Source organism: Neolamprologus multifasciatus, chromosome 17 (genome assembly GCF_963576455.1).
Source record: "Neolamprologus multifasciatus chromosome 17, fNeoMul1.2, whole genome shotgun sequence".
NCBI lineage: Eukaryota > Metazoa > Chordata > Actinopteri > Cichliformes > Cichlidae > Neolamprologus > Neolamprologus multifasciatus.
The window spans coordinates 32063960-32076337 of NC_140455.1; the positions used below are offsets into that span (position 1 = coordinate 32063960).

At 39.2% G+C, this 12378-nt stretch overlaps 1 long non-coding RNA gene across 1 annotated transcript; it reads left to right on the forward strand.

The window, feature by feature from the left end:
- Positions 1-2801: 2801 nt before the first annotated feature.
- LOC146499666 (uncharacterized) lies at positions 2802-12089 on the forward strand. Its single transcript, XR_014870370.1, has 2 exons — positions 2802-6950; positions 7665-12089. It is a non-coding gene; the product is annotated as an uncharacterized LOC146499666 (long non-coding RNA).
- Positions 12090-12378: the final 289 nt, after the last annotated feature.

The following is a 12378-nucleotide window of genomic DNA, read 5'->3' on the forward strand; positions in this document are numbered from 1 at the left end:
TGGGGCTTACCAGCTGACGAATGAAGAAAGGACCAAAGGTCTTCCGCTTTAGATCCTCAGCTTCTGAATAAAAGAAAACGCAAGTTATTAGTATATCCAAAACATAAGACAAAACCAATCACATGCACCCTTTCTGTAGTTAACCCCACTGCAGAAACACACAGGTGATCTGCAGCTATGAAAAGGACTTCATTCATCCACTGGTCTAACAAAACTGAAAAAGTCACTCAAATAAAATGTATAAAACCAAAGTTAAACAAAATAAATCAGCTATTAATGGTGGAAAGTGGTTGACCACAAACACCAACTGCTCTAAAATAAGCTACAGTGTAAAATATCAAAAACAGCCTTTTCCATAGAGCACATACACATGCCTCATACACTGTTTTCAAAGGAAGCTCAAAGACTCAACAGATTGCACAAAGTATAATAAAACATTCTGGGTCACCACAGAAACTCCAAGTTGGTTGTGCCTGAGACAGAACCCAACCAGTTATTGAAATGGACACAGTTGTTTAAAGATATAACCCAGAAAGTAACATTAGCAGTAATGACGAGCAAAGCCAGCAACATCTAAAACAACATCAAAAAGGATTCAAAGCAAAAAGACAAAGCAGCAGCACTTCTGTACCGTAGCCCAGAGTAGCAGTAGCAGCTCAGCCGCCGTATGGCTATTAGCCACCCACCCACTCCCAAAATCCCTGTGATCTACAGTAAAAAAAACCATTAACCTCAAAGATGGTGGCGAAAGAAATAAAATCAAGAATGCAACATGCTAAAGTTGCATCATCATTCAAATGTTGTCATCTGATTCTTTTAAAAAACAGTCAATATGAGGCTTCTGCAGCTACAACCTATAATCAAAACACCTGGTTACTACTGAGTGAATTTTAACTTTCAGCACAAAAGAATAAATCACATATCAGCACTCTGTTGATGGAAGGCTTCAAAGAAAGTAATGATCCACAGGCAATTTCTACAAAGGAATGAGGAGCATCAATAAGCAATGATGTAACCAATTCAGACCAAAGCAGTAACAGGATAAGCGAGACTCCTGTGACAGCTGTGGAAGTCAGGTGACCAGAGACTGGATGGGTACAGCAACCAGAGTGCATAAGAGAGATACTCAGATAGAAGCAACTATTTATAATATGATCACATAATGCAACTGCCCATTGAACAAGCAATTAACAAAGCAACACAAATTATTTATTCTGCTGACGCAGCGGTGCCCAACCTTTTTTGCACCACGGAGGGTTTAATGTGAGACAATAATTTCACGGACCAGCCTTTAAGGTGTCGCAGATAAATACAACAAAATAAAATGATACGACCAAGACAAAAACTGTGATATTTTGTAAATATAATAATAAATGCGAATTCACTGTGTAACTGTGTAACTTTATTAGCAGCGTTCCTCCTGAAATGCACCAACAACGCTGAGAGTAACATCTTCCTTTCTGCCCCTTAATGCTCTCTGGTCGCTATGGTAACGTGTAAATATTTCTTTCAAAATAAGACACACAACTACAACACGGGAAAAGACCCAGGAAAACCAAGTTGATGATAAAAAAATACAAGGAACCCTTTCCTGAAAAATACAATTATAATTTGGCATGCAGCTCATAAATATGTGGGCGATCCTCCATCGCTTTCGCAATTTACCCCTATTTGGGGAAATGAAAAGTTCACACCTGGTAAAAGTGGAGGTTTTAAAATATGGAAAAATAAAGGCATTCAAAAAATTAAAGACCTATATGCAGACGGCATGCTGCTCACATTTGATCAGTTATGTAAAAAATATTTAATACCCCCAAAGCACTTTTTTAAATATTTACAATTGAAAAACTATTTGTCATCAAAACTGCAAAGGATTGCTGAACTCCCACCATTGACAAAAATAGAGGAGGTATGCATTAAGAATACAAAAGGGAAAGGTTTCCTCTCTATATATTATAATTTACTGATGCTTTCCTCCAAAGACTCAGCAGCAGATAAGCTGGATGCTTGGAGAAGGGCGATCCAAGAGGACATAGATGAAAATGACTGGAACCAGGCTTGCTTAAAAGCACAAAAACAAACAATAAACACACGCTTTAAACTACTGCAATATAAATGGCTCATGAGAACCTATATAACACCTGTGAAGCTTCATCATATGTCCAATGATATTCCGGACATCTGTACTAAATGTTTAGTTGATAAAGGAACTCTTCTTCATTGTCTATGGGAGTGTCCTAAAATCCAGGACTTTTGGAAAGATGTTATCAAATATCTGTCCAAAGTGTTTAAGGTAAAAATCCCTTTAAAAGGAAAACTCTGTGTACTTGGAATATATCCAAGGGAATTTAAGCAATCGGGAAAAAAAACTAAATTACTGGACTATGGACTACTTCAAGCCAGAAGAGCCATTGTGCTATGTTGGAAGAGTATGGATGCTCCCTCCATGGGACTCTGGAAGAAGGAAATTGCAGACTCTCTAGGCCTGGAAAGACTAACATATATTGCCAAGGGCAAACAATGGGACTTTGTGAATATGTGGAAGCCATATATGGATATTTTAGGGAGTGGAGGTGAAGGACATTTATGAAAAAGAAGGAAAAGAAGAAGGGAAGGAAGGGAAAATCTTGTCTATCCTATCCCATTGTATTTTTGTATTACTGTGAGAACTATGCTCATTTCTACATTTGAATGTGATGTAGGCAGGTTTGATGTATGTATGGATGTGTGAATGAGAGGGTGTTCAACATTTGTTTGTAGTGTACTATAAAAAATTTCAATAAAAATATATGGGAAAAAAAAAGTTGATGATAAAAAGCACTGAAAACCATAAATTTCACACCCGAGCCTCAACTCTCGTGGCCCAGTACCAAACGACTGGGGGTTGGGGACCGCTGTGCTAAAGTACTAAATAGGTGTGGCTTTACCTTTGTTTTAATGTAAACTTCAGCAGGAAATTTTAGTATTCGTGGGTCACATCATGTGGATATTCTTTTGGCAACAGCCATCATAGTCTTTCCCACCAATCTAGTCGTTACACAAAACTAAGCTAAGAGGGAATAAGACTTTCAGACAAGAGATAGCATGCACTAGCTGTGCTGCTGGATTAAGTGTAAAGTTTTTAGCGGGACTGAGATAACACATCAGTAGAATATAAGACATTGCATTTGAGTGTGTATTTCTTGATTGCTTAGCAATTGTTCGGTTTCTGGCAGCTGCTAGGTGAAACAAGTGAAATTAATCACTAAGAGAGTACTACCTCATAAACCTCCTTGTGATTGCTATGGTCGCTAGCAGATTGCTGCCATTGGCTGTAGCCATTGTAGCATAGAAGTTCCTAATTTGTCTGCAAACACTAACATGCTAACAAGTTCTAACACATGCTAACATGTCTCCATCCAAAACACAGTTGACCACAGCAATCTGCTAGCATGAAAAGCAAATGCAAGGTTTTCTCCAACTGGTTGGGGAATAGATATTTTTCCCTAGCAACTGAGAAGCTGCCAGATGGTGTGGTTGGGGCTTTATTAACTTGACCCTTCAGTGTCACACATTCAAAATGGCAGACAAGATAAAGTCAGGTGGTTAGGAGTCATGTGACTGCAAAATCGCAACAATAAACTGTACCTCTATTGCTCATTAACATTATTAAGAGACAATAATAGAGCGCTACATAAAGAACACAATCTCCATTAACATACACTGACTGTTAAATTACAGACATTACTGACATGTTAGAAGCCTTGTTTCCTCTTGGTCTTTTATAAATCCAAACTTGCGTCATATAAATCATGCAGTTCAGACAACTTTTCCTTACTTTGTTTTCTGTGCCTGGTGCCGGCTGGCATTCGTCATGGTGTGCAGCAGTGCACATGTGAGCTCTCAAGCTGCTGCTGTGCTTGAGCTTTGCTCGGTGCATCTTTGCGTGGTGCAAGCCTTTGGAAATAATGGGTTTCCGAGCACAGCGGTGCCATTGTTGCATCTTGTTTAACAGACCCTATTTCGTGATTTATTGGGGGGTTAGAAATAATATGAGATGACATGTTGTGCATATCACATACCCAAATAACTCCTTTTATACTGGCGAATATCCCAGATTAGTGGTGCTGCAATATTGCTTTAATGGATGGATAGAGGTATGTTTATGTTGTTAAAATAAAAACTACAAAACAAAACAAACAAACAAAAACAAGCCCTGATGATTCATTGTTAACAGATGAAAGAAGATATCCATTATTGTTCCAAAAACTGTGCTTGCTGTTTATTTGCTATTGAATGAATGCTATGCATCAAACTAAATTGTCTTGCTTTGCTGGATGGAAATGCAAACACATGGTCACACTGAGACGGCAGTGATACTCCATGCAGAGAGGTGACACATAAACACACGCAAACAGCGATACAGTATGCACACAAAGACGTACAGGGGTGAATAGACATGCTGTGCAGTATCTAATTTCACAGTTCCCTGCAAGTTTTTATTGACTAACTCAGTCTAATGGCCTCACACTGATCACAGCTGATTTGATTTTATGCTATAGAAACATGCTCGACAAGCACAATGTGTGTTTACTAAGGGACGGCTGTGAGCTGCTGTTTTACACACTTCTCTTACATGCTGAGCATTTATGTTGTGTGTATGTTTTGGTCAGCATACTAGTCATTTTTCTGTTCATGTGATTGTGCTCTTCTGTCATCCTACATTACCCATAATTACTCACAAGAAGTAGGCAGCCCATATCCTCTGGGAAAGACGTGCACGCAGGCAAAATAAGAAAGAGTTTATGAACATGCAGACAGTGTATCCTCTTAATGAGCCTCTTCAGCTGCTTCCCGTGCACCATACGAAAACACAAGTTGCTATAGCTGAAGGCCTTCCTGCTGCAAGCGTTACCGATCGGGATGCATATCTCACGTTGGTCGTCAACAAAATTACATATGAAGCGGCATGCTGACGTTTAAGGATGTTAGCATGCTCAGCAGATGCTTTGCGAGTGAAGAATTTTAGATCACGTTTTGCATTAATTAGATCCCAACCCCATTTCTAAGCTGTCTACACAGTAGCATACACAATTAATGAGCTGTAGTTCAGAGACAGAAAGACAAAAGGAAACACAAGTGATCTGTGTTGGACTCAAGTGATGGATTGTTGCCTTTCATGGGGCTCTGAGGTTCCATGCTGACTTGGGCAGAATTATTGGGCACAGAGTTGCAAGATCTTTTTTATTTATTATTTGGTATGTTGGGCATGCTCCACTATAGGCAGAATATATTGTGATATATAAACTTTAGCTAGCACATACACATCCCCTTGTTGCTTTATTTTTTTCTTGTTTCAAGGATAAATCCTTTGCATTTTCTATCCGCAAAGTAAAAAAGGAAATAACCCACATGTGGTTGTCTCTCACTCAAATAATCACATATTCATGTTCTTGAAAGTGGACAGAATGACCTCTGCCTGCCTGCCGGCATTTTCTGTGCGTTTTTAAGCTCCTGACATGCTGTGACTTTGTTAATTCCTGGCTACCGGATAAAGTCACCAGCCTACTTTTGCCAGAAGGATGTTGGTTGATCCTTTAAACTTTTTTTTCACATGTGAGGATTTAATTTTTCTACTCTGTCAAAGCATTTTCAGAGCCAAAATATACCTCTTTCTGTGATCGAAAACATTTAATTTCCTTCTTACTTGACAGCTCCAACCACAGTTGGTCTCTTAAAACTATACTTTTTAGCACGTAGGTTAAAATTGCAAGATGACACATCATAGTTCAGTTTCAGGTGATTCTGGGTTTTTAAAAGAAATAATTTTATGCTTAACGAATAATGTTATAATATGTATAGTCACCGGCATCTTGTTAGATACTAACCTGTTCAACTGCTTGCTAATGCAAATATTTAATCAATCAATCATATGGCAGCAACTTAATGTCTCTGTACTTGTAGACATAGTGAAGATGACATGCTAAAGTTCAAACTGAGCATCAGGATGGGTAAGAAAGATGATTTAAATGACTTTAAAGGGGTCTGTGCATTTCAGAAACTCGTGATTTATTGGAATTTTGGGGTTTACAGAGAATGGTCCGAAAAGGAGAAAATATCCAATGAGTGTCAGCTCTCTGGATAAAAATGCATTTTTAATGCCAGAGGTCCAAAAAGGTTGATGCTAGAGGAGATACCTGTTCAACTGTTCATTAATATTTAAGCTATAGACATGGCCAAGACAATCTTCAAACTGAGCATGTTTCGAGCTGACAGGAAGGCAAAAGTAATATTAATAAATGGGTGTTGCTGCCAAGGTATTAAGAAGAGTAGTCGCGAATGCCTAACACATCAAACTTTGAAGCAGATGGGCACAGAAGACCACACCAGGTGCCACTCTTAGGAAGCTAAGAAGAGGAAACGGAGGTAACCTCAAATAGATAAAGGAAAACTAGAAAAAATGGTGTTCGGCCTGATGAGTCTCGATCAGAATTTGACATAAACAACATAAACAGCATGCTCTCTTGTATTAACAGTTTGGGCTTGTGGTTGTGGTGTAATGGTGTAATGTGGTGTTGTGGTGTGGGAGATATTTTCTTTCCTTGGTACCATCTGAACATCATTTAAACGCCACAGCTTAACCGAGTAATTTCCAGACCTCAAGTGACATGATGTTTTATTGTATGTCACAAATTTCAAATCATCTGAAACGGCTTTCTTGAAGATGACAATCAGTTCACTGCACTCATGTGTCCTTCACAGTCACCAGATGTCAGTCCAATAGAGCACCTTTGGCATATGGTGGAATGAGGGAATCTCATCATGGATGTGCAACAACTGCAAAAAGCTATGCTGTCAATGTGGACTAAAATCACCATTTGGTTGAATCAGTCCCACAAAGAATAAAACAGTTCTTCGGGCAAAAGAGAGTTCTGCAAGTTACCAGCAGGATGTACATAATAAAATATACGGTGAGTGTGATTTGCAGGCTTTTTGAGTCCTTTATGGGATTTCCAACACTGCTTTGGAAAAATATTACTAAAGCAACAGTCTTCAGGCGTAAAAGCATTCACATCAGTCCGACTTTCTTTGTAAATTATGTGTAAACCAAATTTAAAATTAGCAGTGCATTTACTGCAGCCCACGTGCAGGTGAGGTTTTCTGGCTTCGCTGTTGTTGTCGAGCACTTTCATGTGACAACTACTGCTATTTTCCATCATCCTCAAATCTGTTATTTCTCTTGGAGTCTGTTGCGAACAACCCCCCACCCCCCCTGACTATCTGCTGTAAATGTTCGAAAAAGATTGCTGTGCAACTAGCAAAATGCCACAAAGTCATATCTCTGGCACCTGTTCATTTAGCCTGCAGTATTTAGGCACACAATTTCACAGTGGCATCCAAAAGGATTTTTATCGCATGTGTGCGGTAAGTTGAAAACCATTAAAGTTAAGATCCATTAGTCCATGCAGCAGCTGATAAGTGGGACAGCTTGGCATCATGCAAATGTGGCATGGAGTTTGTGCCAGTTTAGAAAACTTTAAATCAGGACAGGTCACTGACCGTAAACAAATATTCAGTTCCTGACTGCTGCATCACAGAAGAGCTTATTTTGAAATCATTTAATATTCAGTAAAAGTGGGTAAACAGGCTTTTCACAAACTTTTTTTTTTCTTTTTAAATTTCAGATAAACGATAGTCCACGTCTGATGGCTGCAGCTCTTTTCGACCGATCAAATTTCCACAGAGAGTGCCCACCATTTTGTCATCCTTTGATGTGAGGTTCAAAGGGTTGCAAAGCTGACAGCAGTTGTCTTCAGATACATCACCCGCAATAAAGTATGAGCTGAAAGCGAGGCAGACCTCTTGACACTCTCTTTCTCTATTACACAACACCAAATAGGCATTTCTGAGCGAGAGGCGCTGCAGCCAGCCGGCAGAGGAGTTTTCAGGGCCAGTTGGAGAGGAAGTGTGGATTGTTTCAGGCTGGAAAATACAATGCTGTTTGGCAGCTCAAGGTCCCAAAACACACACGGACCAACAAATATACACATAATGTTGAGGGAAGATGGCGGAAGATGGATGGTCAGGTCAGGGTGATATGACTGCAGAGGGGTGAAGGAAGATAAGCGAGAGACAGACGAGCCTCCCCTCTACCAGCAAATTGATGAGAAAGGGTCTTGGGGAGGGGAAAGGCTAAAACAGGTGGAGCAAGAAAAAGAAAGGACACCGCAGAGATAAATCAGTCATTAATGGCTAGCTTGGAAGCCTGAACAGTAGGAAAGGTGGGACGCTTGGAAAGAATCTCGTCGAGAGAAACAGAGGTTGCTTCATTAGCTAATTTTTTTGCTAGCTTGAGTGTAGCTTTGATTAGTGCTCCAAATTAGAACTTGTAAGAATGCTTGCGATACTAATTAAAGCTCTTCTGCTTTTAATTCCCTCACTGAAACTGATTTTGCTTTTCTGCACTCTGCACCATCACATCATGTTCATTTGCAGCTTCAGAACTTGTCCTTATCGTATTATGTGCAACACGGTATAACTAATTAGAAAAAAAAAAACACACAACCTAAACAAATCTCATTCATTTGTTGGTTTTGTCAGCTTGATACACACTAAAGATCCTTTCATCATCATTTTTTATTTCTAGTCAGCTATGACTCTGGGCTTACCCCTACATAACAGACAAAGGCCGAAATGTGCATTTTGAAGACAGTCATCTGAAAAACGAAGTGCATCCCATTAATTAGGAGGTTGTAGAACCACCATTAACATCAATCACTCAAAGAACTTGTTTTTCGTATGACTTCATCAGTCGGACATTACTATTGTGGATGAATTGTGACCCACTCTTCTTTACAGCATTGCTTCAGTTCACTGAGGATTGCGACCAATTGTTTATGCACAACTCTCTTAATGTCCTCCCACAGCATTTTTGTCAGGTTAAGGTCTGGACTTTTGCAATTTTGGCAATTGCAACACCTTCAAACTTCCTTTTTAGCCATTCTATTGTAGCCATAGTTGTATAGCAGATGTTGTAGATGTGCTGCTGTGTTTGTCTTGTTGCAGGTGCCACTTTTGACCAAGCTTTAGCTGGTAGACAGGCAACCTCACATAGAGAGGAGTTTATGTTCGACTCAGCTACTGTGGCTGTAAAATCAGCCCAAATCATTACCCCTCCAACACTGTACTTGGCAGTCCATATAAAGTGTTTGGGCTGATATACTATATTTGGTTTTTACCAAATGTGGCAGTATTCATACTGTCTGACATCTTCTCTCCAAAGGACAAATATTTTGTGGTTTATTCAGATGTAACTTTACAAACCTAGGTCATGGTGCCATGTTCAAGCTTTCCCCTGGCAACTCTCCCAAATAAGCCATGCTTTAGATATTTTGTGACTGCACTGCCATGAAATGTAACAGTTAATATGCTAGCTGGGACTACTGGAGAGTCTGAAATGTAGCTCTTGGGGTTTTGCGCACTGAGCACTGCACAGGGAATTTGCTGGGATATCCTCTCCTAGAAAGATTGTATCATTGTGTTAACGGACACCTCAATGCTCTAGATCATCAAACTATCAAAATTTCAGTTTTTATATATTATGCTCACACTTGCTGACAATCAGTTAAACAAAGCCATTTGATTAGCAATACTACCTACCCTCCTAATTATTATGGAAGCAGTAAGAACTCAGTTTTTCACATGACAGCTCTGAGTCCAGTGAAAACTTTCTTTTTCAAATTACTGTTTACGCCTAGTAACGAATACAAGTTCTTTGTGGTAGTTGTGCAGTGTTGAATGGCTTTTACAGCCCCCCCCCCCCTCCCCCAGCCCGCTCCTGCAGACTGCTGAAAACATTTGCAGAGACAGCAGCTTTTTCCCCAACATGTTGCTTATTGCACCACAGCAGTCACTACAACAACTGAAGGGTTTTGTACTGTATATATTTTGCCAGCACTCATCATTTCAGGGGCATGTTTTTATCTGATTGTCAAAACATCAGAATTCCATTTCTAATAGTTTCCTGTTGGTAAAGACGGACACAGGTGCTGACATTAGTTAGGCTCTTGTCACTGTGCAGGGAAGCTAACACAGCATTTTTTTTCAAGCGAGTTGCTTACGGAAGTTAAATTTCAAAGTCAGCAGAAGAGTAAATCTGTAGAAAATACTCTGTTGGTTGTAAACACCCAATACAGATCAAAAATGGGGTCTATGTTGAAAGCAAAGAAAATAGATTTCAAGGGTTTAACTTTAAATTTAAAGAGTTTTCAAACTCTTTAAATTTTCAATGGTGTTTTAAATATATGCAAACAAAACTATTAACTATTCCTATGCCTTAATTATATATGCCACAGATTGAACAAAGTACTGGAAACATTCCTCAGAGATTTAATCCATCCTGACATGATAGCATCACAAACCAAATTGCTGCAGATATGTCAGTTGAAGATTCATGATGCGGATCTTCTGTTATCCCACATCCCAATGGGGGTTCTATTGGATTGAGATCTGGTGAGTGTGGAGGCCGTTTGAGTGCAGTGAACTAATTTTAATGACAAAGAAACCAGTCTGATGATTTGAGCTTTGTGGCATGGCGTTTTATCCTCCTAGAAGCTGCAATCGGATGATGAGTACACGATATCATAAAGGGATGGACGTGGTCAGCAACAATAAACAAGATAGGATGTAGCCTTTAAAAATGCTCAGTTGGTACTTATTTGCCAACAAAATATCCCTATACTATTGTTTGTGGCAAATTCTGTCTTAGGAAAAATCAGGACTCATTGGATGATGGATTTTACAATTTTATTGTCACATTTTGGTGAACCGGACAGAAGTGGCACCCAGATTGGTCGTCTGCTCCTGTAGCACATCTGCTTCAAGGTTCAAGGTTGTGGATTTAGAGATGTTTTTCTGTGTAACTTGATTGTAAAAAGTGGTTTTTGAATCAATGCTGTGTTACAGGATCGTTTCTCTGCATCTGACCATTCTCTGTTAAGTCGAGGGGTAGCTGTATAGGTGCAGGTGCTGAAATAGACCAGCCTGTATGCCACAAACATGCTTAATGATGCTCTCATCGACTGTTAAAACCACTGAGTTGCTACCATGTGATTGGCTGATCAGACAGTTGCATTAATGAGATGGACAGATCAACAATCAGTTGCTCAGGTGCTAAGAAAAGAAACAAAAACAAGATTGAAGAAACAAAAATTTCACATAAATAAATCTTCTGAATGCAAAGCGAAACATTACAAACTGTGAAGAATCAGATGATAATGAGAGTACCCTCCTTTTTCACATCTTTGGCATGTGTAAATGAACTAAGAGGTTTCCAAAAGTTGATTCTGTTCATCTGGACGTAGCGTTTTCTGGGAGAAACGTTTCATCACTCATCCAAGTGACTTCTTCAGTCTCCAGGCTGAAGAGATTTATTTTCCTGGATGATTGAGAATGCATCCAGACATTTTAACTAAGAGGTTCGTTAACAACTAGATAACATGCAATGTATTTCTTTTTTCTTTAAATGATGCATTTTCCAAGTTTAACCATTTGATATGTTTTCTATCTCCTACTGTTAATAAAATGTCTTTGCAAAGCTTTGCATTCTGTGCTCTACATTTTCCACACTGCCAGAACCTTTTTGGATTTGCAGTAACATGTGTATTACCCATGTCAACACAATGTTTGTGAATGTAAAATACTTTAGGAGAGGTTTTAATATTTCGCTTGCAGCCAGTAGCTGAAATTTTGAAATGTGCAAAGCTACTGTTTTTTGACACCTGAAAGCTAAAACAGTAGGTAGCAAACTAATTCACAGATATCTCTTTTTGAGTTTTCACCATTTAACTGTGAAGTTATCACATTATTGATTACCAAAGTATGTAACTACTGGCAGTCTCCTAGCACCCAGGTGTTATTAAATTTTCAGGCTAAATTATGCCAGAAGTTCTGATTTGTTTTGAACATGGATTTTTTTCAGCTTTTAACCTTTTGGTAATATTTGTTCCTGTTTGACCGCTGCCACCTTGCTGCCTGCTGAGATGCGTGCCTCGACTCTGAAACTATCCATGATGAGATTGTACTGCTTCACCCTGCTTCTCTTAAAAACTCTGCCTGCTTTTTATTGCTTTCATCTGACTTAACTTTTTTTTCTTTGTTACAGGAAAGTTAATTTCGAGCTACTTTGGTTTGTGAAACCTCTTTACACCACAGAGAAAAGAAAATAACAATGTTTTCTTTTAACTCGGGGGTGGGCTTCTCTCTAAGTTTCCTCTTCATAGGGCCTCAGATGGCACACTAAATGGAGCCCCAAAGAGTGGACGCCAACACAGGACAGGAAATAATAATAGCAAAACAAACCACAATGCTTAAGGCATGGCTCGCGAATCAAACTAATTA